We start from the raw sequence: 23,737 nt of genomic DNA, 5'->3' as shown, positions 1-23,737 counted from the left end.
GGTGGTTCAAGAGATTAAGAGTCACAAACATAGTCACTTTCAATTTGGATCTGAAGTTTTTTGTTCACAGACACCGCTATTTTAATATAGCTATTATAATATAATTATCTATATATATAATACGGTAATAATAATAATAATAATAATAATAATAATAATAATAATAATAATAATAATAATAATAATAATAATAATAATAATAATAATAATAATAATAATAAAGGAAACAACAACATTGTACCATATATTTGCTGGATTCAAACATTTAAAAAGTCTGGTGAGTGGCTTTCCTGGTTCGATTGCAGCCCTCCCCAAGTGGGCTTTGTGGTGGACAAACACCGTACACCGTGAGCGTGAGTTTGCTCGGTGTTCTTCCGTTTATTAACACTTTCTTTCTACCATTATTATTCCTCATCACCTCGGAGCATAATCGGGGACAAATTCAAAGAAGAAATAAAACGAAAGAAAGATATACATTCATGCCCTTAGAACTTCTGCATTTGAGATAGTTTTTGGCCTGATCAATAGATGTCTCTGGCATCACCAAAATGTAGGAAGTCTGTTACGCATTTCAGTAGTCAGTTGTTGCTACGCTCAACTAACACTAGATGACGTGCGTAGCGTACAGAAATCAAAATTTTCTGCTAGAGTAAAGCAATAAGTATCAAGACTACAACAGTGAGTGCTGCAGGAATATTGTTGTTTTTCAAGTTTGTGTTGTTTATTCGTAATTGAAACAAGTGTCTAACTTGAAGAGAAAAATTCTAGAGCTTGTCCATTTTATTGACAGGTAGGTACAACCATATTTTTCTTGAACGAAAGTAATTGTTCACATTTTAATTCCACATAAATTCAAAAATTACATCATATCTTCTCTTGTACAAATCATAGGATTGATACTAATCTTTAGAGCGTGATTAGAAGATTATTACTCCAATCTTTGTGTCACATTGGTAATACTCTTCCATTTGCAGTGTTATACTGTTACGTAAATACTTGCTTGTAAATACACATTAGTTCAGATTCGAGAACGTGTTTCAATTAGATGCAGGGAAAATAGAGCCTAGTTCAGTAGCATAATGCAAAAATGTCGCCCCTCCCCCTGCAGGATTATTTTTGGACTCCCTTCCCATGCCTATTAACTTCCCATTATATTATGTCCCTGTAGAAAACAATGGTTAATAAATCCAGGGAATATAATACAATTGCAATTAAAATTAATGCTTACCGAAAAAGGCAAAAATTATTTTTTCCTTAACGTTCGAGTGCTAAGATGATTTTGTAAACTGGTGTAGCTACAATGGATGAATTTTCACCCAGACCATATTTTTCTTTCCTAAAGTAAATAATGTTGTTCAGGGAAATGGATATTCCGTATTCAGCTCACTTTTTGTAGCCTATAGTTCTTGGCATTTGCTTCAAGGTGGGCCTCCCCGCACTGCGGGCCCTTCAGTTACGCCACTGGCCTAGTTTATTCAGCATGATGAGAGGAATGCTGCTTAGCATTTTTTCACTGTCATAAGAATTAAAGTGATTCCATTATTCTAATTTATTCTCATATTCCAAAGTGCATTAATTCGAAGTGATTTTTTTTTTAAGTTTTACACCCCACGCTTGTGACGGCTAGGCTAAAGGAGACCGTGATTATGAGAAATGAATAAAGTGGAAGGACACGGTAGATCCCCGAGAGAACTCGCGCACACGGTGTTTGTGCACCACAAAGCTCACTGGGCGCAAGCAAGGATCGAACCAAGGACCTCATGCACTAGAGGTGAACGCTCTACCACAGATCCACCGCGAACCCATGTATTAACTCGAATTTTGCGGGGAGGCATGGTGGATCAGTGGTAGAAATCTTGCCTCTGATCAGATTTTAAAAAAATCAAGTCTGTATGAGTTTGTGATGAACAACGCCAGGACCATGGTTTTCCCGTTTATACGATATTTCAGTTCTCTAATTCTTTCAATTTCATTCACTTTCGAATATGTATAATTTCAGTTCAGTCGTTTTATTTATCCTGCACGACATAATCAAAACTAAAGATTGCATTAATTGAACTTTACTGTTATGGGATGTGGGTATATTATTGTATTTAAAAGGACATAGATTTTTCAAAGTGGTTTCCATTATAGGTGCTTGCTCATCAGTCTTACCCAGGGGTAAAAGTGGATCTGAACAGGTGGGGGACGGTAGGTAGCAGCATGACGTCACGCCGTACATATTTTTTCGAGATGGGGGACCCCGCACTTTTACCCCTGGTCTTACCCATTTTATTTATTTATTTTTAAAATTATCACAAAGCCGAAGAATAGTGATCCCAGAGGCAAGATTCTAGCACACAGGTCTACTTTCCCATTTAGCTGTAATAAAGACAGAAAACAACATGCCCTGCTGGACTCTTAACCCGCCTTCACTCGCTAATGCTCGCTCATCAATACTATATGAATTAAATATTAAATTTTGATATAGAAAGGAGCCAACCTCGCTACGGACCCATGTTCTAGAACCTTCAGAGTTTATCTTCGTAATTGTTTAGTTCTTGGGTAATACTATTTATTGTCGTTTTATTACTATATTCCTCATTTCCAATGTATAATGCATCGTCTAACATATTCTTGATTGAATGAAAACTTGCAGCTGTGATGTATTCCCGGTCAAGTAGTGCTCTCTCTCTCTCCCCTTCTTTCTTTCTTTACTCTATCATTGAATTCGAACCTAAAGACGAATTGCGTAAGGAAAAAGAAAAAAAAAAAAACTTTCTCCTTATATCATACAATGCATCTTTTAGTTACTCATGATGTCATCAGAAGAGTTTTTATTAGTTTATTGGGTAAAATTTTGTAGTTATTAGGACGTTAGAGAGAGATTTTTAGGATTTTTCTTTATTCACAGTATTGTTTTGAAAAGTGGGAACGAAACTGATGCAGCATTTCAAAATAATATGTTTTAAAGAGTAAATTCAAGGCAATCAAGTTGCATTGGTATTATAGTTACTCCTAAAGAAGAACGAAGTCGTAACATGCATAACTGTTGAAGAAACGTTCTTATCTTCTGCTGAAAACCTAAGTCTCTACTTTATTCTTGAAGTATTATATAGAGCCCTTTGCCCATATTCCTACTGTAGATTATCAAGACCCAAGGGCCATTATCTTAACAAACTTTGGTACAATCATAATATAGAATATAAGACGATCTCTACTACAACGAGTTAAAAATGAACGTAGGCCCGACAATTTGCTGAGAACTTTTCTGGCTCGTTATAGAAGCTAATGAGTATTTTTTTTTTTCTTTTTGAAAGTAGCGTATTTTGATTATATAATGGCCAGGTCTGTATTAAACGCACGGACCACAGAAACCCGGGTGGCAATTTTCCAGGAGTGCCATATTAAAATAATCGAGATTGAAGCATACTGTCTGAAAATAGACCTCAGAGATAGTCTGTCAGAGATAAATTTAAGAAAAAACTTGAAAACAATGTTGGTTCGATGGACTTTTTTCGTTACAACGCCACTTTCTCTAGAAGGAACTTAGGCCAGTGCCAAACCATAATGTTTTGTCTATGTGTAAAACCATAAGTTTGTTGCTGTTGTTTTACTTACACGTAACTGGATATGAACAAGTACAGAGAAGCCCAAAATTTTCTTCGGTCCAGGAGCGTTTTGATTTTTTAATGACCTGGCCTGGGGCGGAAAATATCCTAAATGCAGACCTGTATAGGATTTATAAAAGTTGAAACTTCTACGAGAAAGGTCGATCATACATGTAGCAAGATACATTTCGTTGGAAGATCTCTTCAGTGCATTAAGTTACTTCCATAGTCACGGACATGTTATTTTAGGAAAGGTTCAATATTTGTCTTTTTTTTAGATTCATGTTTTTAATGAGTAATCTAATGCCAGAAGTTTTGCAAGTATATCCTTTGTCTTTTCAAGAATACGGCGTATACCCACTTAAAAAATTAAAGAAAGATACACTACAGCACATACTTTTTTAAAACTACTTTAATCTACCTCAGTCCTCCGTACTTTTTATCAGTGTGGTAATTGTTATACAATATAAATTTATATCCGAAGCATCGCACCGTCGTAGTACAATATTATTCTTGAATAATGTAAGTTTTTCTAATGAGTCTAATGGCCTCGCGTGGCGTAGTCTCTAACGCTCTCGTCTTTGGTGGAGCGGTTCCCGATTCGATTCCCAGTGGGGCGAAAACGTGTACTAGCGTTTTCAGACCAGCTATCCTGAGTGAGGATTTCTTGGATTCTCCTCATTTACACCAGACAAATGCCAGATTCTTCCTTCCTCTTTCCCCGGATAGTGTACTGGCCGAGGGACATCATTCCTCATACGTGACCGGCTTAAGGAAAGATTATATATAGTTTCCTATTTCGGCTTTCTCTTGGCTAAAAACGTCTGCCATAAGATCAATATGATACACAGTGAATGTTCATTTTTGGTTAGACTTCAAAGTTTTTTTTTCTTTCTCTTAATAACAATGATCACAGTAATGTTACTTTATCGTTTTTTTTAGGGTTAAATTACAGAACAAGGTTGGCAAAAACCATGGTTTTTATTGAAAAAAACCGGTGTTTTTGGTTTGAACCCGTTTTTATGGTTTAAACAAGGTTTTTTTTTTTTTTTTTTTTTTAAATAATTTGCTCTATGTATTTATATCACATATGGACAGAAAAAGGTTTGTTTCGCCTTGGTGTTATTATGCAACAACCAGGTTATGCTGGAAGGGGTCACAAAAGCTTAAAGCGGAATCCAAACCGCTTCTCGACTTACATACGAGAGAAATTGTCCTCCATTTGAACTAGAAACCGGGACTAATTGGCCACAAATGCGATACGTCTGCCGACCCACTCACGAAGGACTCCTGTTAAAATTGCGTTGTACTGATCTTTACATACTTGTTAATGTAATTGTCAAGAGTTATTTAAAAAGGACAAAAAGATAAACAGTTGCACAAGTGAAACCATTATGCAGAGTTGCATATGGACAATTTCAAAGTATTGCAGAGTACAGAAGAACTAATTAAGTCCAAGTAAGTTCACTATGACTTTTATTAGTCCAAGTTAAAGAAATACGACGACTTAATTTGCATATCAGTAAGAAAAGTGAATAAAGATACAAATTATTTGAGTCCACTTTGGCTCTGACCCATTTGTACATAAATAGATACCAAAGATACTTCTGATTTCAATAAATGCCTTTCGTGGGGTTTGTATGACCCCCTCCCAAATAAAGTACGGCATGTCGATGTATTTTTATCAATAATAAACATTATTAAAACGAAACAATATTTAGAATTTTTCTTTGATTGCAATTGCATAACAATAATAATAAACAATAAAAAAATCACAAAAGAAACCTTTATAAACGTATATATAAAAAAGTTGCTTTTGTATTATAATCTCTTTGAGTAACGAATGGGGAATTTAGGTCTGTATATAAAACAAATAATACTGTATACGGGAGTGAAACGTGATAACCCGTGATACCCAACCCCATTCATCAAGATTTTACGAATAGTTACACTTTCACGTACACTCATGTCCAAAATTATTGTCGCATACATGTCTATAAATATGTTGTTGTAGGACTAGGAATATAATTTGTAACGATCTGTAAACCGATCGCTACAAATCTTGATTTGTTTGGCCCACATTGTCATTATTGATTGTTTTATTTTATTGTAAATACTTGTTTATTTAATTTTAAGCTTCCTCTTACTAATTTTAAAGTGTTATTATCAATTCTCAACTCAAATTTTATTAAAACGAGTCAATGAATTATAATTTTCTGGAATATTAAATGAATCACTGGGCGGAAAGTGCTTTAAATTCTGCATACATGCATTTTTTTTTATCTTTTTCTTATTATTGATCGATTGATGAATATACAGAAATAAACAATGAAAGTTGATAAATGTAAAACCGAATTAATTGGACGTTTAAAGCAATTTTAAGTGCTATTTAATCGAACTGCCATAAAATATTGAAAATTATATTCTTTTGTGCTTTAAATAAATGTAAACGGTGAGATGTGTTTGTGGAATATCGTTGAGATGTACGATAATATGAATTGCTAAGAGTCTAGCCTCGCCTACTGTCGTATCCCAGATGATAACCAATGTTAAATTATTAAGTTAGATTTTTGTATGAAATAACTATTTTGTTAAATAATATGAAGTTTCTTGAATCCAAAGGTTAATATTACAGGTTATGTTCAAACTACGAGATGGATGTTTTTAAATACGTATTCTTAGCCATTGCTATGCAAAGCTCCGCAGTCATGTACCAATACGTCGCTGTCTTAAAGTAATGAATGAGTTAAATAATATAAATAATTGAAGTATATACGGCGAATGCTTTATAGTAAATGAAATAATCAAGGTACTTGCTGTAGGAAGTAAAATGGTTATAAGATAACGGATGTATCCTATAATCCGGATCGTTTAAAAGCAGACAGCTGTAATATAACTCTTGTATCCTGGTATTTGAAATAAACATTAAATTTTGGAACTGAGATTTGGAATCTATATGACTATTGTAATGCTTGTTAAATGGTGTGAATCTGCTTCCCTGCATGATATCCGGACCTGCTCGACTGGTGATAATTGGAATGGAAGTCCGAAATACAATTTATAAAAGTTAAGGTTTTCTTAGGGCAATGTATGGCTGTTACTATAGAAAGAGAATGGTAGTACTAGTTAGTGTTTTAGAAAATGAAATGAAATGAAATGAAATCTTTGAGTTTTACGTCCCACGTTTATGCCGGATAGGATAAGGAGACGGTGATGATGAGTAATGAATGAAATGGTGGAATGAAGAAAGTGAGAGGAAACGGGGCAACCTTGAGAAAACCCACACACACGGTGTTTGTCCACCACAAAGTTCACTTGGCGGTGGCTGGGATGGAACCCGGGACCCTAAGCACCAGAGGTGAACGCTCTACCACTGATGTTTTAGAAAAGTTAACCCACAAATTTTGTTAACGAATTCGCCAGGTATTTCTTATAATGTTAGTATGTGTAATCGGCAAAGACATGTATGTGGAAAATTTCATGGCAAAAGAGCAGTAAATAAGAACAATAAAACGAAAATAAAACTTTCTTGTCTATTTAGCAATATTTTGTTTTACTCATTTTAATTTTCGTATTTATAATTCTTTTCCTATGACATTTAACACAAATATACATTTCCCGATTATACACATACTATCAGTATTAAAAGTACCCTGCAAAATCATTATCAAATCATATTCCTACAAGAAGACAGTTGTAGATATGCGACAATCATTTTGGATATGAGTGTACATTTTTCGTTTTTTGGTTTAAACCAGCTAACCCTGTTACAGAATGTCTAAAAAAAAATCCAAGTTAAAATAATAGGATGTTAATTTTGTAGTTCACACACTACCACTAATGATAACTATGAATTTTAGAATCTCCTAATTATAAAGTGTGCACGTTATCTACCACTGTTGATTTTATTCAGTAGTAGAAATAATATATAACTAAGGTAGATGGTCGGACTTGATGGTCGGAACTGTTAACGAATGTGCAGTGCGTATTTTATCAGTAGTGCGATAATATTTAAATTTTATATCAGCTGGTAGTGGTTAACGCGTGTTTGTAGTAATAATGGATTTTGCTTGAAGTTGTTTTTCTGTTTTATTGTATGCACCTGAAGCAGTCTTGTCTTTGTGTGATAAGTACAGGAAAAAACACTTCAAACTCCACGTATTATCGGCATCTCCTTAAAATTGTTTTTTATCATTTTTTTTCTGAAAAGGAAAACAAAGCAATAAGTACTTTCGAAATTGAGATTATATTTGTTGCGATATGATTTCCTAATGAGTAAACGATCAGACAGCTTTTAATGTTATTTTAAATATCAGTTGTACACGTGCTTCCTTTATCAATTTATGCACTTGTTTTATTATTCTGATCATGCATTACAAGGACGTAGAATTTCTAATTATAGACCTTGAACTAAAAACGTGAACTTTTTACTATTCACGTACTGACAAATGTCCATCATTCATTGTTCAAGTTAAATTGCTGCTGTATAAACAAAAATTCCATTTGTTCTTTTGTATTTTGTTTTCGTACAGTTACAAAATTTTATATACTGTAGTTGTTCCCAATCTTAACTGGATCTTTTTCGAGGGGAAAAAATAAAAGTTGTAATAGTATCAGAGCTAACTACAGCGAACGTAAGCGAGTTTTTGCCATTTGAATAAACTGGCATTCGTATGTCGTCTGTTTCACAACAACTCCTGTAATATCTATCCAATTTTAGTGAAACTGCCACGTGTCTTCTCCGAGACTTCTCCGAGAGCGAGATAAGTGTATTGTTTGGGGTTGAATCACTCAAGAATAAGGTCGTAAAATCATGTTATAAGTTTAAACATATATATTTATACTATTTAATGCTGTAATAAAACTATTTTCCAGTATATATATGATATATACAGATGGTGATCAGAAAAATGGAAACACCTGAACGAAATTGCAACTTACCAGATTAATATGGTGTCGGACCACCTTTCGCCTTCAGAACACCCTTGATGCGACGTGGGATGGAGGCATAGAGGTCGTGAATTGTAGCAAGTGGAATGTTACACCATTCCTCGTACAGGGCATCAGCCAGTTCTGTGAGAGAGGATGGAGGTGGAAATCGTCGCCAGAGTCGTGTTTCCAAGATGGACCACAGATGTTCAATTATGTTGAGATCTGGGAATTGGGCGGGCCAGGGAAGTTGCTGAACTTCATCCCGATGTTCCTCAAACCATGCTGCAACAACGCCAGCTGTGTGAATGGGTGCATTATCATCCTGGAAGATGGCGTCATTGTCGGGGAACAACATCCGGACCATAGGATGCAAGTGGTCTTCTAAAATTGCGACATAATCGTTAGCAGTGATTCGTCCGCTGAGTGTGACCACAGGACCCAATGAAAACCATGATATGGCGGCCCACAGCATCACCGAGCCGCCGCCATGTTTCACAGTTGGGCGGAGACACTGCAGATCATAAGCTTCATTGGGCGTTCTCCACACATAAACACGGCCCGTGGTTGGGAATAGGGTGACGGATGACTCATCCGACCATATCACACGTTTCCAGTCCTCAACGGTCCAAGTTACATGGTCGCGGCACCATTTGCGGCGTGCGAAAGCGTTATGTTCCCTGATGAGCGGTTTGGCCCGTGCAACACGACCCCGTAAGTTCATGTCATGTAATTCGTGGCGGACTGTGATTGTCGAAACAGGGTGGGAGAGGTGCTGAATGAGTTCCTCCGTCACTTGCTCCGCAGTGGCACGACGGTTCTGCGTGACAATGCGCTTTAATACCCGGCGTGACCTGTCACTCGTGATTTTCTTCCGCCCACTGTTCCGCTTCCCCGATGTGGTTTTTCCGTGTGTTGTGTAGGCCGTCATCACCTTCGACACTGTCCCACGCGACACACCTAACACAGTAGCCACTGCCGTCACACTCATTCCACATAACCGCGCACTAACAATTTGCACTCTTTGAAAATCTGAGAGGTCTCCCATTTTACACTACCTCCGTCTGCTGCAGCCACTGGACACTGCTGTTCCATTGTGCCTGACGTAGTATGAAGACCGACCTAAGACACCATCACCAGCGGTACGGTGCTGCAGGCGCCACGACACCACTGCCAACCCATACATCTGACGTGTTGCCAACTACAGGTGTTTCCATTTTTCTGATCACGATCTGTATATAGCCATATATATATATATATATATATATATATATATATATATATATATATATATATATATATATATATATATATAGTAATATAGTAATATAGTTACATAAAGGTTCTCAAATTTTTTGGAACATAATTTCGTTTTGTATGAGATTAAATACTTTTGTTATTTTTAGTAAAATTTGTCTGAGGGTGAATTCATGCTTTCTTATAATAACGGTAATTTTGCTAAAGCTTTTATCAGTTCTTTATGGAATGTTACTCATACTTTCTTTCAATCTTCCAAATAGTTATTTCTCTTGGTTGAAATCAGTCAGGAACAAAGGGCTAAAATCCACCCTAACTGTAGATCACGTTTCAGAATAACTTATATATAACTTCAGTCAAGGTATGTTTTCGGGAAACTTAAGAATTACCCCTGTATACTTTAATTGAAATTGATGAAGGGTAAGGTGATGAAAATCTCAGTTGATGAAGTGTTTAGGAGAAAACTTCACTCATAAGAAATCAACATTACTAATATGTATTCGAGTGCAGCGCATTTTATCACCCATACATGTTTTTTATATTTGTAATATATAATATAATTGGAACTAACACTAAGTGAATTTTTGAGAGTATAGAAATGGTTAAAATTTCAGAACCGTACACCTCTAACCGTGATCAGTCAATATGACGTGAAGCCGTAGCGTACTACAATCAGAGTGTATATACAGGGTGGCCCAAAAGTAAGTATACACCCATGCATTGATTTAGTATAATATTCTAGTTTATGGGTTTATTTGCTTCGGCTGTTCCGAGCTTAAGATATAAGTAAAAACGCATTAAGAAAAAATAATAAAGTAACTAAGTCAGGTTATCCGTAATAACCTGATGGATAACAATAAGAAATGATATAGAATGCAATGAGCTGATCAGTATGGTACTTGTATAGCTACTTTTGGGCCATCCTGTATAAATCAAACAGGCGTTGGATATTCTGAGAAATCCACCTACTGCACTGCTTATATGTGACTCCTCAAATCATTGATACTGCTTGCTGGAGGACCATGCCAACTTTCCATATTCCACAAGTATCTGACAAATGTATAGATAAAAGAAACAGCGGTACCCGTCGGTCTTCAAAGAAAAGATTAGGCTCATTTCCCATAGGCCATGTCCCCGGCAGATAGTCCACTGAAACTTATATATGTTAAAGTATTACATGAGTTAATACGAAAAAACATACTAGTTTGGACAAAGGGCAAACAGAAGCGCGAAAATTGAATTTGCAATTAACGTTATTGTCTATGGGAAAAGTACAAAAATAGTCATTTTTTAAAAAAGAAATCACAATGTGTAGACTTTTATTAAATATTTCTATAGTAAGAACCCCGCTTGGTCTAGTGGCAAGCACGCTTGACTTCGGTTTGCGTGGTTCCGGGTTCGATTCCCGATAGGAGTACAGTTGAGCGACCAAAGTGGTTCGGATTGCACTGCAATCAGTAAGTCCACGTCTCCTTTAGCCTAGCAGGTATAACCGTGGGCGTTAAACTAAGCCAAACGAAAAATATTTCAATAGTACTTACAAGTTAACATATCTTTAAAATGAGTGTACTTTGTCCTTGGGAAAATGTACCATTCGCAAGATATGTTCAATCAAAATAAAAGTTTTGGAATTTTAGCTATTTTCAATATGACTTAAACTGTTGTCTGTGTTATACAAACAAAAGAACGTAGAAATTTGTATAAAAATCTTTTAAACCAATCTTTAGCATGCAATCCAACTGTGCTGACCACTCGACCATCTGTTTTATGTGATAAGCGGCATCGTATTAGGCTTTAATGTTTAAAATATCGATTTGGTCCAGCTTTGATTGCCACACATATTTTTACGTAGGCCTACATAATGTTTTATTCTTACATCGTCTTCGTACACCGTTAAATTGTCCTCTTATCATAGAAGCACCGTTAAAACATACTACGGCTATATTCTCCAATTTTACGCCATACCACAGCAAACTCTTTCTGTTTGTTTGAAAATAGATTCAATGTAGATTTTTGTAAGACGCGCAAGTCCGATATATAGTTCCACTGGTTCTTGTTATCCCCTGGGAGTATATCCTAAGACGACGGCTAGTTTACTCGTGGTACTTAATATCTGATGCTTCATCTACCATTATAGAAAAATATTCCTAATCTATTTCTTCCCTGACTTGCTATAAAAAAAAAAAAAAAAAAAAAAAAAAAAAAAAAAAAAAAAAGAGAAAAAGCACTGCTTAGTGCTTGCAATATGTCATTTTGAATACAATGACTAAAGTAGTTGCAGTTTAACGTCCCGCAATTATGTCCTTAAGGCTAAGGAGACGATAATTAAGCCAAATGAATGATGATGAAAGAATCAGTGCAATGAGAATGTGGGAGGAAACGGGAGAACTCCGAGAAAACCCACGGACATGATGATGTCCACCACAAATTTATTTGGTTGTCCCCACGCACCTCAATGTCAGATTGAAAAAGCGGATCATATTTCCTAAGCAACTCAACAATTTCTAAAAATAAAACCTTTTTATCAGTCCCCCCCACTTTCATCATTACTACGAAGAGATTTCCCTCCCTTCGCCAGCATGCGAATGATATCGATCAATCTTACAACATACTCACTTTTTTAATTTCCGTTTTTCTTTTTCCTTTAGCTCTGGTTCTTTTGATACCTGTTATTGTAAGCCAATTGGGGTATTCTTAACGAAATTATTTCACCAATTTATGTTGTACTGGTGGCAGTGTGACTTCTAATGACTTTTAAACCTTTCAGTAGTTTTGTGCAACGTTGAATATCCTGTCCTTATGAAGCAATCGTCTATCGTCCCACAACGCACATTATCATTTTTTGCAAAATGCCGTATCGCAAAACATAATGCGGGATTTTATTTTATTTTATTTTTTTTTTTTTATGTTGCACTCTAGCCACTTATAATCATCCAACCATCTTGAGTTAAATGGTCTTCTGGCAATTTGCTTACCAATTCTTCTAGGAGGAAAATTATGGTTTAAATATTGAAATAGTCCTCAATGTATCCGTGAATGCCTCTCTATTAATAGTCTCTCCTTGGGAATCTGGTGAAATAGCCATTGGTGAAAAATTAAAACACACACACACACACACACACATATATATATATATATATATATATATATATATATATATATACACAGCATGTTCTTAAAATCAAGGAGAGAAGCGATACTGTGAAGAACTATCTCGGTTAAGTTCACTCCATGATATCCAAAATTTATAAAATCTGCGATAGAGATCTTTGCGGTCATTTACTTCCTAATGTCAAAATTAATTGCAAAGTATAGTTCCGGAGGTAAAATCTTATTTCAATCGGATCTTCGGGAGGGGGATGTCTTGGGAATGACTGTTGGACGAAAGAGTAACAGTATATGGAAGATCGGTAAAGAAAGGAAGATAAACAAAGGCAAAAAGTTTAGAATAAGGATATGAAACATACAAACCATGTTACAGGAAGGAAAATTAGAAAATCTTACAGAAGATATGAAACTGAATAATCCAGACTTGGTAAGAGTTTGTCAAATTAGATGGGAAGGTAATGAGGAATTCAGAAGCGAAAAGCATACAATGTTTTACTCAGGCAATGAAAAGGTCGATTATAGTAATGTGAGAATAATTCTTGGTAAGCGCTTAAAAGATACGGTAGTGAAAGTAAAATTTGTTGATGACAGAATTGCGATGTTAAGACTTAAAAGAAAGAAAAGAAGGATTTAGTAATGATATAGACATACACTCGACCATTTCGCATAGAACTGAAGAAGTAGAGGAAACTCAAAAGAAAATAGAAGAAATTATAGACAGGAAGAAGCAGGGGCGGATCCAGGGCGGGCGATCTCGGAGGGGGGTTGGTGGGTTGTAATACTGCTACTTAAGAGCTACTTTTAAGAGCTCCAAACTTGGGATTAGTTTTATTTATATATAAAATGAGAAAGTTTCCTTTTCTGGGAGGGTGGGCAATAGTCCCCCTGGATCCGCCCCTAGGAAGAGAGGGGTGCAAATATTATTGTAATGGTGGATTTCAGTGGAGTTGTGGTCGAAGGACAGGGCAGTAGTATCGTAGGCAACTTATTTTAGGCGAAAGAAGTTAAAGGAAAGAGGGACTGGTCAATTTCTGTACACAGAACTCTCTAGTAATTAGGAAAATAAAGATATCAAATAGACTATGTTATGATTCAGGATAGATTTGGGAATAGCTAGAAGAACGCAACGGCCGTTCTCGGGGACGACATTTTCTCTCACCATAACCTTGTGCTGATTGAAATGGATATTCATCTGAAAAATGTAGCCAGAAAAAGTAGGCAACATGAAATTGAATAAGAAGATTGGGTTGGAAAACAAAGAAGACTTTAAGAAACGTGTATGTGAACCAACAGGTAAGTGTTAGAATAGGGGAGGAAGTGGCATAGGAGAGTGAAAAAGAGCCTACAATTATGAAGACGGCATTTCGGTAGGTCGTAGAATCAGGTATGGAAATGAGGGGGACGTAAGAGAAAATTACTCCTTAGTAAAAGTTTAATAAAAAATGAAAGTAGTAAGGAAAATGATTAGAATTACAGGAAGATGTGGATACAGGAAGAAGTTCTCGTTTTGTTCTGTCTTGTTCCTTCGTAGAACAAAGAACACCGTTCCCTGCACTAGTGTTCTCATCGTGTAGCCCGATGAGACTATATCTATTAATGACCGTTCTCTTTGTTCTGGGATTCCATTTCCACCATTGGGTAAAATAATGAGGTCTATACGGTTTGCGGATGATTTGGCACTTGTTGCGGAATCGGAAGGGAAAATCAATAAGACATTAGAAAACTTGAGCGAATGTGAAGAATATAGTATAGAAAGACAAAAGCCATGGTGATTGGATCGAAACAGCTGGTGTCAAATATATATATACACGAGGGGAGAAAATACAACAGGTGACTAGTTTTCCTTAGTTGGGTAGTATTATTGGTGATGATATAAAGTTCGTGAAATAAAAGAAAAGATAGAGATGGCGAAAGAAGCCTTTAGGAGGAAGAGAAATCCGTTTTGTAAATCCTTGAACAAAGAGTGGGAAAAAAAAAAGACAATAAAATGCTTCGTATGGAGTATTGTACTGTTTGGGCAGAAACATGGACATTACTCAAAAGTTATGAAAAAAAAATGAAAATCTCGAAATGTGAGTGTGGATGAGAATGGAGAGAATTAGTTGGATCGAGCGAAAAGCAAAAGAGGTGTTAAAAATTGCGTGAGAGAGAATAACAATTTGAGATGTAATTGAAGAGGAAGAGAAACTGGTTGGATGGGACATTGGATGATAAAGAACTATCATTTTTTTCAGTTTAACCTCCCGGGATTATGTTTGATATGTTAAGGGAGACAGACGACTAAGGCAACTGAATGATGGTGAAATGAGATGTGGGAGGAAACGGGAATACCCCGGAAAAAAAAACCACGGACATGGTGTCCACGACGAAATTACTTGAGGAACTATCATGAGATGCGTGTTAGAGGGTGTGGGGGTAAGAGAGGAAACGGGCAAATGAGGCTGCAGTTGATGGACGGTATGAAAACAAAAATCATACGGGAAGATGAAGAGGTTAGTTGAAGACCGTGGAGCATGGAATCTTCTCAACTGCTTTAAGTCAGTGACCTGCAAATAATGGCAAAATACCTATATTGGTGGTAATTTTTCAAATTAGTTCAGAATCTTCACTGCTAATATAGGATAAATGTACTTTTATATCGAGCGTTCCAGCAAGTAGATAACATGTGATAAGAGTGACCAACATTTAAAAAAGAAAACATACCTTCCTTGTGCTGATGACATTTTTAACATTTAGGCCTACCGCTCACTGGCGACAAAACAGTTGCGCAACTATCTCGTCGCTGTCGCCTGCAGTCAGCAACTTCACGGAGACAAAACAGTTTTGTTGCCATACCCTCGCTCACTGGCGACGGCAACAGAAAAGTTGCCGAGCATTTGATATCACAATTTACATAATCGGCAACCGGAACAGTTCACATAATCGCTGGTTTCGGACATTAAAAAAAAAAAAAAAAAAAACCGCCCATTCCAATGGTTAAATAAATAAATTTAAATAAACTTTCGAAGGTAGCGTCAACAGGGACGTTATTTCAGACTTCACTTGAGGGAGGCAAAAGCACCACCGACATAAGACTCACGTTTTGTACTAGTATATTAGTAGACAATTCATTAAAGTATATGTATTCCTCAAACTCTTGTGGAGCAATTGCACCTCCTGCCCCCCCCCCCCCTAAATGACGTCCCTGAACGTCAATGAGTGAGCTAATATAATGCTAAGCTAATATGAACGGGAACAATTATTCGAATCAAAAGATAACAAGAATAACGAAAATATAAAACGACTGGAAATAACTAATAGAACGAAACTAACAAAAGCGTCAATCCGACAACACCGTACAGTAACTGTACTCTTAATGTTCTACGTATAGCCATAAAATAAAAATTGGCTTTCTTCGTTCTTCCCGCGTATTCTTCACGTTTTAAAATCGGTCATTTTTATAGAGTACAGTTTTATCTTTTTTATATTTGAAATGGAAAGAAACTTGAAAATGATAATTTTATCTGTATTTTTTCTAGTTGTGGGAAATTATTCTAGTGTGTAGTATGTCAGCGATATGTCATTATCGAAAAATGTACCTACCTGTGTTGTCTTTTCTTGGCTGGAAAGCTCATTCTAGTTTCTTATCAGCGAAACACACTTCCTTCCATAATTTCTTCTTTATATATATTTTTTCTTTAACGCTGAGCGTTTCTCTATATCAGCGTTTCCCAACCGGTGTGCCGTGAATGGGCCGCTGGTGTGCCGCGAGGAAATCGAAACAAATTATTAATTCTACAGGAACCAAATTGCAAGACATAGGAGAAAATGTACACTTGTATTTCACATTACTATGAACCTCTACTATAAATCTACAATTTCAAGTTTCATACTGTGTTACTTTTCTGTACATTTTTAATGTTGGAAAACGTATTTATCATTGTCATGACCATTATTGCTTCTTTATTGTAGCAGACTATTTCGTAACTTGAAATTTTAACATATCGTTCAATAAATTCAACAAAGCAAACATGCATACAAATTACCTACATTTGTGTTTTAAAGGTACAGGAGATTTGTTTATTTGTTCTTTATTTAGTGATCTTCCTTTTTAGTGAAAGATTAGATACAGTTTTCGAAAGAGAAAGTGGATTTTTAAAAACCCGAGTCCTATATTTCATTGCAATTGTTTTCTATTTTAAAATTAGAATGAAAAATAAGCATAATGATTTACCACAGGAGAATACCAGTGATCGAGCATTCTTCTCTGTAAGAAGATCAGTAATCACATAAAAATACCACGGTATTTTATATTTACAAATAATATATATATATAATATGAGTGTGCCGCGAGAATTCAAATTACACCTATAGTGTGCCGCAAGTTGAAAAAGGTTGGGAAACGCTGCTCTATATCCTCAATTAATTTTTCATAGTCTTTATCACTAAAGACATGCTAGTCACTAATCAAATAATGTATTAGTTTCCATTGCGAACACTACTTTTCACGCGCTACACACGGAACGAACTGTTACGTGAAAAAAAATGTAGAAAACATTTATTTTTTACCTTTCTATTTGGAGGTACCTCGGCAACTTTTCTGTCGCCGTCGCCTCAGTGAGCGGACTCCCATAAGACTCAATGTATTTTTAGATGTTGCGCAACTGTTCCGTCGCCGAGTTGTTGCCCTGCTGTCGCCCTGCTTGGCGACACCTCGGCAACTTTTCTGTCGCTGTCGCCTCAGTGAGCGGACTCCCATAAGACTCAATGCATTTAGCCAGAGCAACAAGATAGTTGCCCGACAAAATGTTGCCAGTGAGCGGTAGGCCTTACGATGTGATACAAATCATGTAAATCGAATCAAATAGATAAAATATCCTGTAATCATTGGTTATCTGCTCATAAGAAGTAGAAAAATAGTAGGCCTAATTTAAAAACAAAAAAATTAAACAGCGTGCGAAATTGTTTAGTGCTGATAACACCATATCAGTCGTAAAGTTATCTTATTATTTTTTATTTTTTTTTTCCTTTTTATTATTACAAAATGTTTTGACATCGTCTGTATCTTTAGGCCAATAACCTGTAAGCTTCCCTTCCCTCAACTATCTTATTTGTGAAGATTGAATTATGTGGTATGAATTGATATACTGTATTAAGTAGGTCCATCTGCTCGTGCGTTTGATAATAGATAATTTTATATAACAGTTCCCTACACAAGTTAATTTGATTTCATAAAGAATATTGCTAATATTAATATTGCCTTTATATATATATATATATATATATATATATATATATATATATATATATATATACAGGGGTTGAACAAAAACCTAAAACGTTTGCAAAAGTGTGAAAATCATACCTAGTATGGTGTGGGGCCTCCTTTTGCGTCCAAAACAGCTTGGATCCTACGTGGAATGGACGTATACAATTCCTGAACCGTGGTGTGTGGAATTGTGTACCATTATTCCTCCAAAACATGCTCCAGTTCCTTAAGGTTCTTCACTACAGCGAAATTAAACTACCGCTAAGTATAGAGTTTTTCTGTAATATCTTCAAAACAAATAAAAATATTCGAGAAACTATAACGAAATACTTTAGTTTGTATAATATTTACCTGTACCGTGGGCAAAAAGTGCTCATAAATATGTAATATACTTAGTAGAATGTTCATTTTAAATTAACAGAAAAGAAGAATGTTTTTAATATATGTTAGAGATTATTATGGCATAGTGGTGGCTATGTACATGTTATGTGTTGACCTAGTCAAGTGAATTTATGTATTTTACGGTCTTAAAAAGAATATTTAAGACATATCAAGCAATAAAGGTGAGACTAATAATCTTTGAATATCTGAGTTGATTTTTGCATAAAGAAAAGTAATTATCGCTTCGTAACTGATATTTTACAAGACGAACCAGGTTGACGACGCTTTTCTATAGAGTCGTTATAAAAATTTGGTTTACCAAACCCGGGACTTTTGAAAATTCAGTTCCCGAAGAAGGAAAGTAGGGCTGAATTTACTTGGATATTACCATTTATGAATACGAACTTAACCGTATTACGAAGCGGTAAGGTCATCAAAAGAAAAATGGATAGTGAAATAGTGCAACAGGAATCTAATACCAGTAATCCAGGTGAAATTAGTGCAACACCAAGTTTGTCATCTGAGGATCGACTTTTGTTAGCTGTGCAGCGACAAATTATGCAAATGACGACTGAGATAAAACAAACCATGGAACAGAAGCTCAATGAATCTAACACAAACATGGAACAGAAGTTCTATGAAGCTAACCAGACCATGGAACAGAAGATAGAATTGAAATTCAACGAAGCTAGCAAGCAGTATGAAGAATTAAGTAAACGAATAGAACGGATAGAACTGAAATCAGACGATACGAAACAAACAATCGTCCATGTGATGAACGACATATCCTCGCAGTTTGAAGAGAAGTTAAAAAGGTTAGCCGATGAGTGTCAAGAAAAGCACGATCATCAAAATCATGAAATCTGCGCTGTAAAAAAGGATTTAACGTTAATAGAATCTTCCGTTAAACATCAAAAGATCCAGTTGGCTACTATGCAGGAAGAAATTAAAACGTTACAGGCTAGAGATAACATTTATCGCAATAATCTGGGCAGTGATCGCTTCGAGTTTCCCCAATCACCGGATATAAATACGCCTTCGCCGGAATCTGAGGAGGATATTATATTAGAGGAAAATTGTCCGAAGATCACTGATGAACGAAATATAAATGGTATCATGACACAGCACGCTACGGACCGGAACAATCACACCACAAGAACAAGGAGTGAGAAAAGAAAGGTAAAGTTAAGTGTCAAGATGAGCGAAATCAAAGCCATGAGTAAATTTAGTGGTAAGTGCAATGAAAATGCTAGTTCTTTCTTAGAGAAGTTCCAAGACGAATGCAGTATAATGTCTATCGACCGATCACAATACATGAAATTAATACCCCATGTATTACTCCCACCTTGTTCCTTATGGTTTAAGGCAATACGTGAGCACATTAGTACATATGAGGAATTTAAAGCGGCATTGATCGCGAATTACGAAAATGACTTTTTGCTGGCAAACAGAGATGCCACTCTTAGAAATCAACATTTCAATCCTCGATTGCACAAATCTATTGTAGAGTTTGTTGTAAATGTCTATAATGAATTAAAGGTTGTTAATCCCTTGCAATCGGAATCAAGAATAATTGCATCGATTCGCAATTTGCTTCCATTTAAATTACAGCAGATCTTATTTTCCACACAGTGTATGAGTTTCAGTCATTTATTAATGCTTGTACAATGCTACGAAACTCAATACCATGCTATGAATCTAACACAACCAGGAATGGGTAAAAATAAGAATAATTCAGATCATTTGGTCCCTGTTCGGAATTTGAATATCCGAAGTGTGAATAATAATGAACCGAACCTAAGACGAGTATACTCTAGCAATCAAAATGAACAAAATAGACAAGGTTATGTAGGGAATCCGCCTAACCTAATCAACCGAAGTAGACACAAAAATAATAGAAATACATGTCGAAATCCTAGAGATGCTACCAATCCTATGTATAGACATAATCATTGTTCACGAGATGGTACTTCGTATCCAAATTCAAATCACGATGAAAGACATGTACAACCTAATGTAGAACCTAACCACGATTGTGCGGTACAATGCACTTTATTAGATTCATATGCCAGTGCGAATGTAACATGATTACCGTTAACGAAATTAGGTTAAACCCATGTTGGTTATAGATTCTTGTGAATTTTCGTTTTAAAGTTTGTGTTAACATTAATAATGAAAACGATGGTTATAAATATTTGAAATGCATCTAGTTAAAGAGTTAGTAGCACCCAACATTCTTGATCAAATAAATAAGAATGAAAAATAACAATAATAATGAAAAATGTGATTATTTAATAACAAAAAGGTGTCTTTTGTTTCTGTAAAATAAATTTATTTACTTCCATTTGATTATTCAAACGTAGGTTATGTTTAATTTTTATTCTTTCTTATTAATGTGAAGAATCATAATTCAATTTATAATTAGTTAAAGGCAAAAATTATTTTATATCAGATTGATTTGTGTTTAATTATCAAAGATTATGTTAAGAATAAGATCCATTCTATAAAATCAATTATTCAATGACTACCTTGAGTGAAATTCTTCTTTATTTTGGACATCTTAGTGCTACTATGTATACATTACAATTGCAACATCTAACTTATTTGTTATACAATGCGCCCGAAAAGAACAAATATTATTTGTCACATCATCGTTTGTAATAATGATCGAAACTAGTAATCTTGATAATTTGTGTTTCACCCTCGTTAATTATATTTCTAAGCGACGATGTTTTAATGATAAAGAATAAATAATAAGGTAATAAAAGAGAAATATTAATGAAATCAAAGATTTATTGTAAATGTATTTATGTGAATGATAATAAATATTTTATATATATGAGGGTTAACCAAAAAGTAATGAAGATATATACGAGGTGTGATCAAAATATAAAGAACATATGTAATGTACGAACATTAATCTAATCAGACCAGTGGTTCTTGAATATAAAAGCCAAGCCCACTCATGACTTTTATATTCAGTCCCTTTGTCGGGCGACATTTTCTATAACGAAATACTTTAGTTTGTATAATATTTACCTGTACCGTGGGCAAAAAGTGCTCATAAATATGTAATATACTTAGTAGAATGTTCATTTTAAATTAACAGAAAAGAAGAATGTTTTTAATATATGTAAGAGATTATTATGGCATAGTGGTGGCTATGTACATGTTATGTGTTGACCTAGTCAAGTGAATTTATGTATTTTACGGTCTTAAAAAGAATATTTAAGACATATCAAGCAATAAAGGTGAGACTAATAATCTTTGAATATCTGAGTTGATTTTTGCATAAAGAAAAGTAATTATCGCTTCGTAACTGATATTTTACAAGACGAACCAGGTTGACGACGCTTTTCTATAGAGTCGTTATAAAACAGAAACGTAGTGAACTAAACAATACGATTTTGCATGTGATATCTTTATCGCAATTCACCTATCTGATTTAGGTATGTCGCTATTTACAGAACCCGCAAAAAATGCTAAATCTATCTACAGTTCCAAATCGAAAGCAGATAGATGAGTTGTGATAACGGTATCACATGCAAATCCTATTGTCTAGTTCACTACGTTTCCGCTTTTCGAATGTTTTTATTTGTTTTGAAGATATTACAGAAAAAACTCTAAAATTAGCGGTAGTTTAATTTCGCTGTAGCGAAGACCCTTAAGGGATGCTGGTGGAGGGTAATGAGACCGAACACGTTTTTCTAACTCAGACCACAACGGCTCAATTATGTTCAGATCTGGTGATTGTGGGTCCCAGGGAAGGTATGCTCCTCAAACCATGATTTCACAGTTTTTGCAGCGTGACAGGGTGCCAAATCATCTTGGTAGATGCCATCACCATCAGGGAACAATATTTGGAACATGGGTAGAACCTCGTTCCCGAAAATGGCCTCATACGACTTAGCATTGATCATTCTATGTAGGGCTATGATGAGACCTGCAGAAAACTACGATATCACTCAACAGAACCACCCTCATGCTTTACAATTGGGCGCAGACAGCCTGCGACGGTGTTCTCCATACGTAAACACGACCGGTTGTTGGAAACAAGGTGAAGGTCGATTCATCGAACCACATTACGTGTTTCCACTGCTCATGAGTCCACGCCTTGTGGTCCTTGCACTGCTGGATACGCCTCTTCGCATTTACTGCTGTGACCAGTGGTTTGGCCATAGCGGCCCCTGCCATGAATTTTCATTTTATGAAGTTTCCGTCGCACTGTTTTCGATGAAACTGGGTTATGTAGGCCGGAATTGAGTTCAGACGTAATTTTCATTGTAGTGGTCTTCTTTTCAGGTGCTACAATCCGTTTTAGTGCCCTCCGGTCCCTATAACAGGATTGTTTTCGACCACTTTCGTGCTTTGCAGATGTCGTTTGCCCATGAATTGTGTATGCCCTCGTGACATTGGACACAATGCCTTTCTATACCCCTACAATGTTCACCACTGTTGCCACTGAAGCTCCAACCAGACGGGTACCAACGATCATGTCTCTTTGGAAGTCTGTCAGGTCGCCCATTTTACCGCACCACTTTTACACCACGACACTCACAGGTGAACTGGTTACTGCTAACGGAAGAGGAAGGTCCACATGACACATTGAAAACAAAAAACGATCGGCAACCGCAACACGTGTTTTACAGTGGAGGGTCAAGCTTACGTGTCCTGTATGAAGTGTTTTTAGATTTTTTGTACACCCGTGTATATATATATATATATATATATATATATATATATATATATATATATATATATATATATATATATATATAAAATTTGTAACTGAATTTTTTACTTTTTGTCAGAAAGATGGTTGGTAGATAAGGACGTATAAAATTGGATTGGTTCTACGGTAATCGGAAAAATTACGTAAAGAAACGACTTACGTAATTTTCTTTTCTGAAGACACTCACTTTTGGTGCTTGGAATCCTGGTTTGATCCCAGGACACGTGAGTTTCTGGTAGACAACATCGTGTTTACAATAAATAAATAAATAAATCGATTTTATTCAAAACTACACATAAGAATTTACACTCTCACATGTTGTGTTATTCAGTTCTATGACATCCATTGATTGTTAAAATTATTATTATTATTATTATTATTATTATTATTATTATTATTATTATTATTATTATTATTATTATTACTTTTCGTTTTACACTAGTAATATTGTTGAATTTATAAGATTTTTATGTCAACTACGGAACAAAAAGC

The 23,737-nt window shown here is 35.5% G+C and overlaps 1 protein-coding gene across 1 annotated transcript in view; it reads left to right on the top strand.

Moving 5' to 3' along the window:
- The first annotated feature begins 608 nt into the window (after window positions 1–608).
- Window positions 609–23,737, top strand: part of PCB (Pyruvate carboxylase) — a 175,683-nt gene continuing 152,554 nt past the window's right edge. The window contains exon 1 of the mRNA XM_081771970.1: window positions 609–790. The gene's annotated coding sequence lies outside the window, so the exon portion shown is untranslated. The remainder of the gene's footprint in view (window positions 791–23,737) is intronic.

The sequence above is a fragment of the Thermobia domestica genome, chromosome 9, assembly GCF_964235325.1.
Source record: "Thermobia domestica chromosome 9, izTheDome1.hap1.1, whole genome shotgun sequence".
Classification (NCBI taxonomy): Eukaryota; Metazoa; Arthropoda; class Insecta; order Zygentoma; family Lepismatidae; genus Thermobia; species Thermobia domestica.
This window is presented reverse-complemented; position numbering and strand designations above follow the sequence as displayed.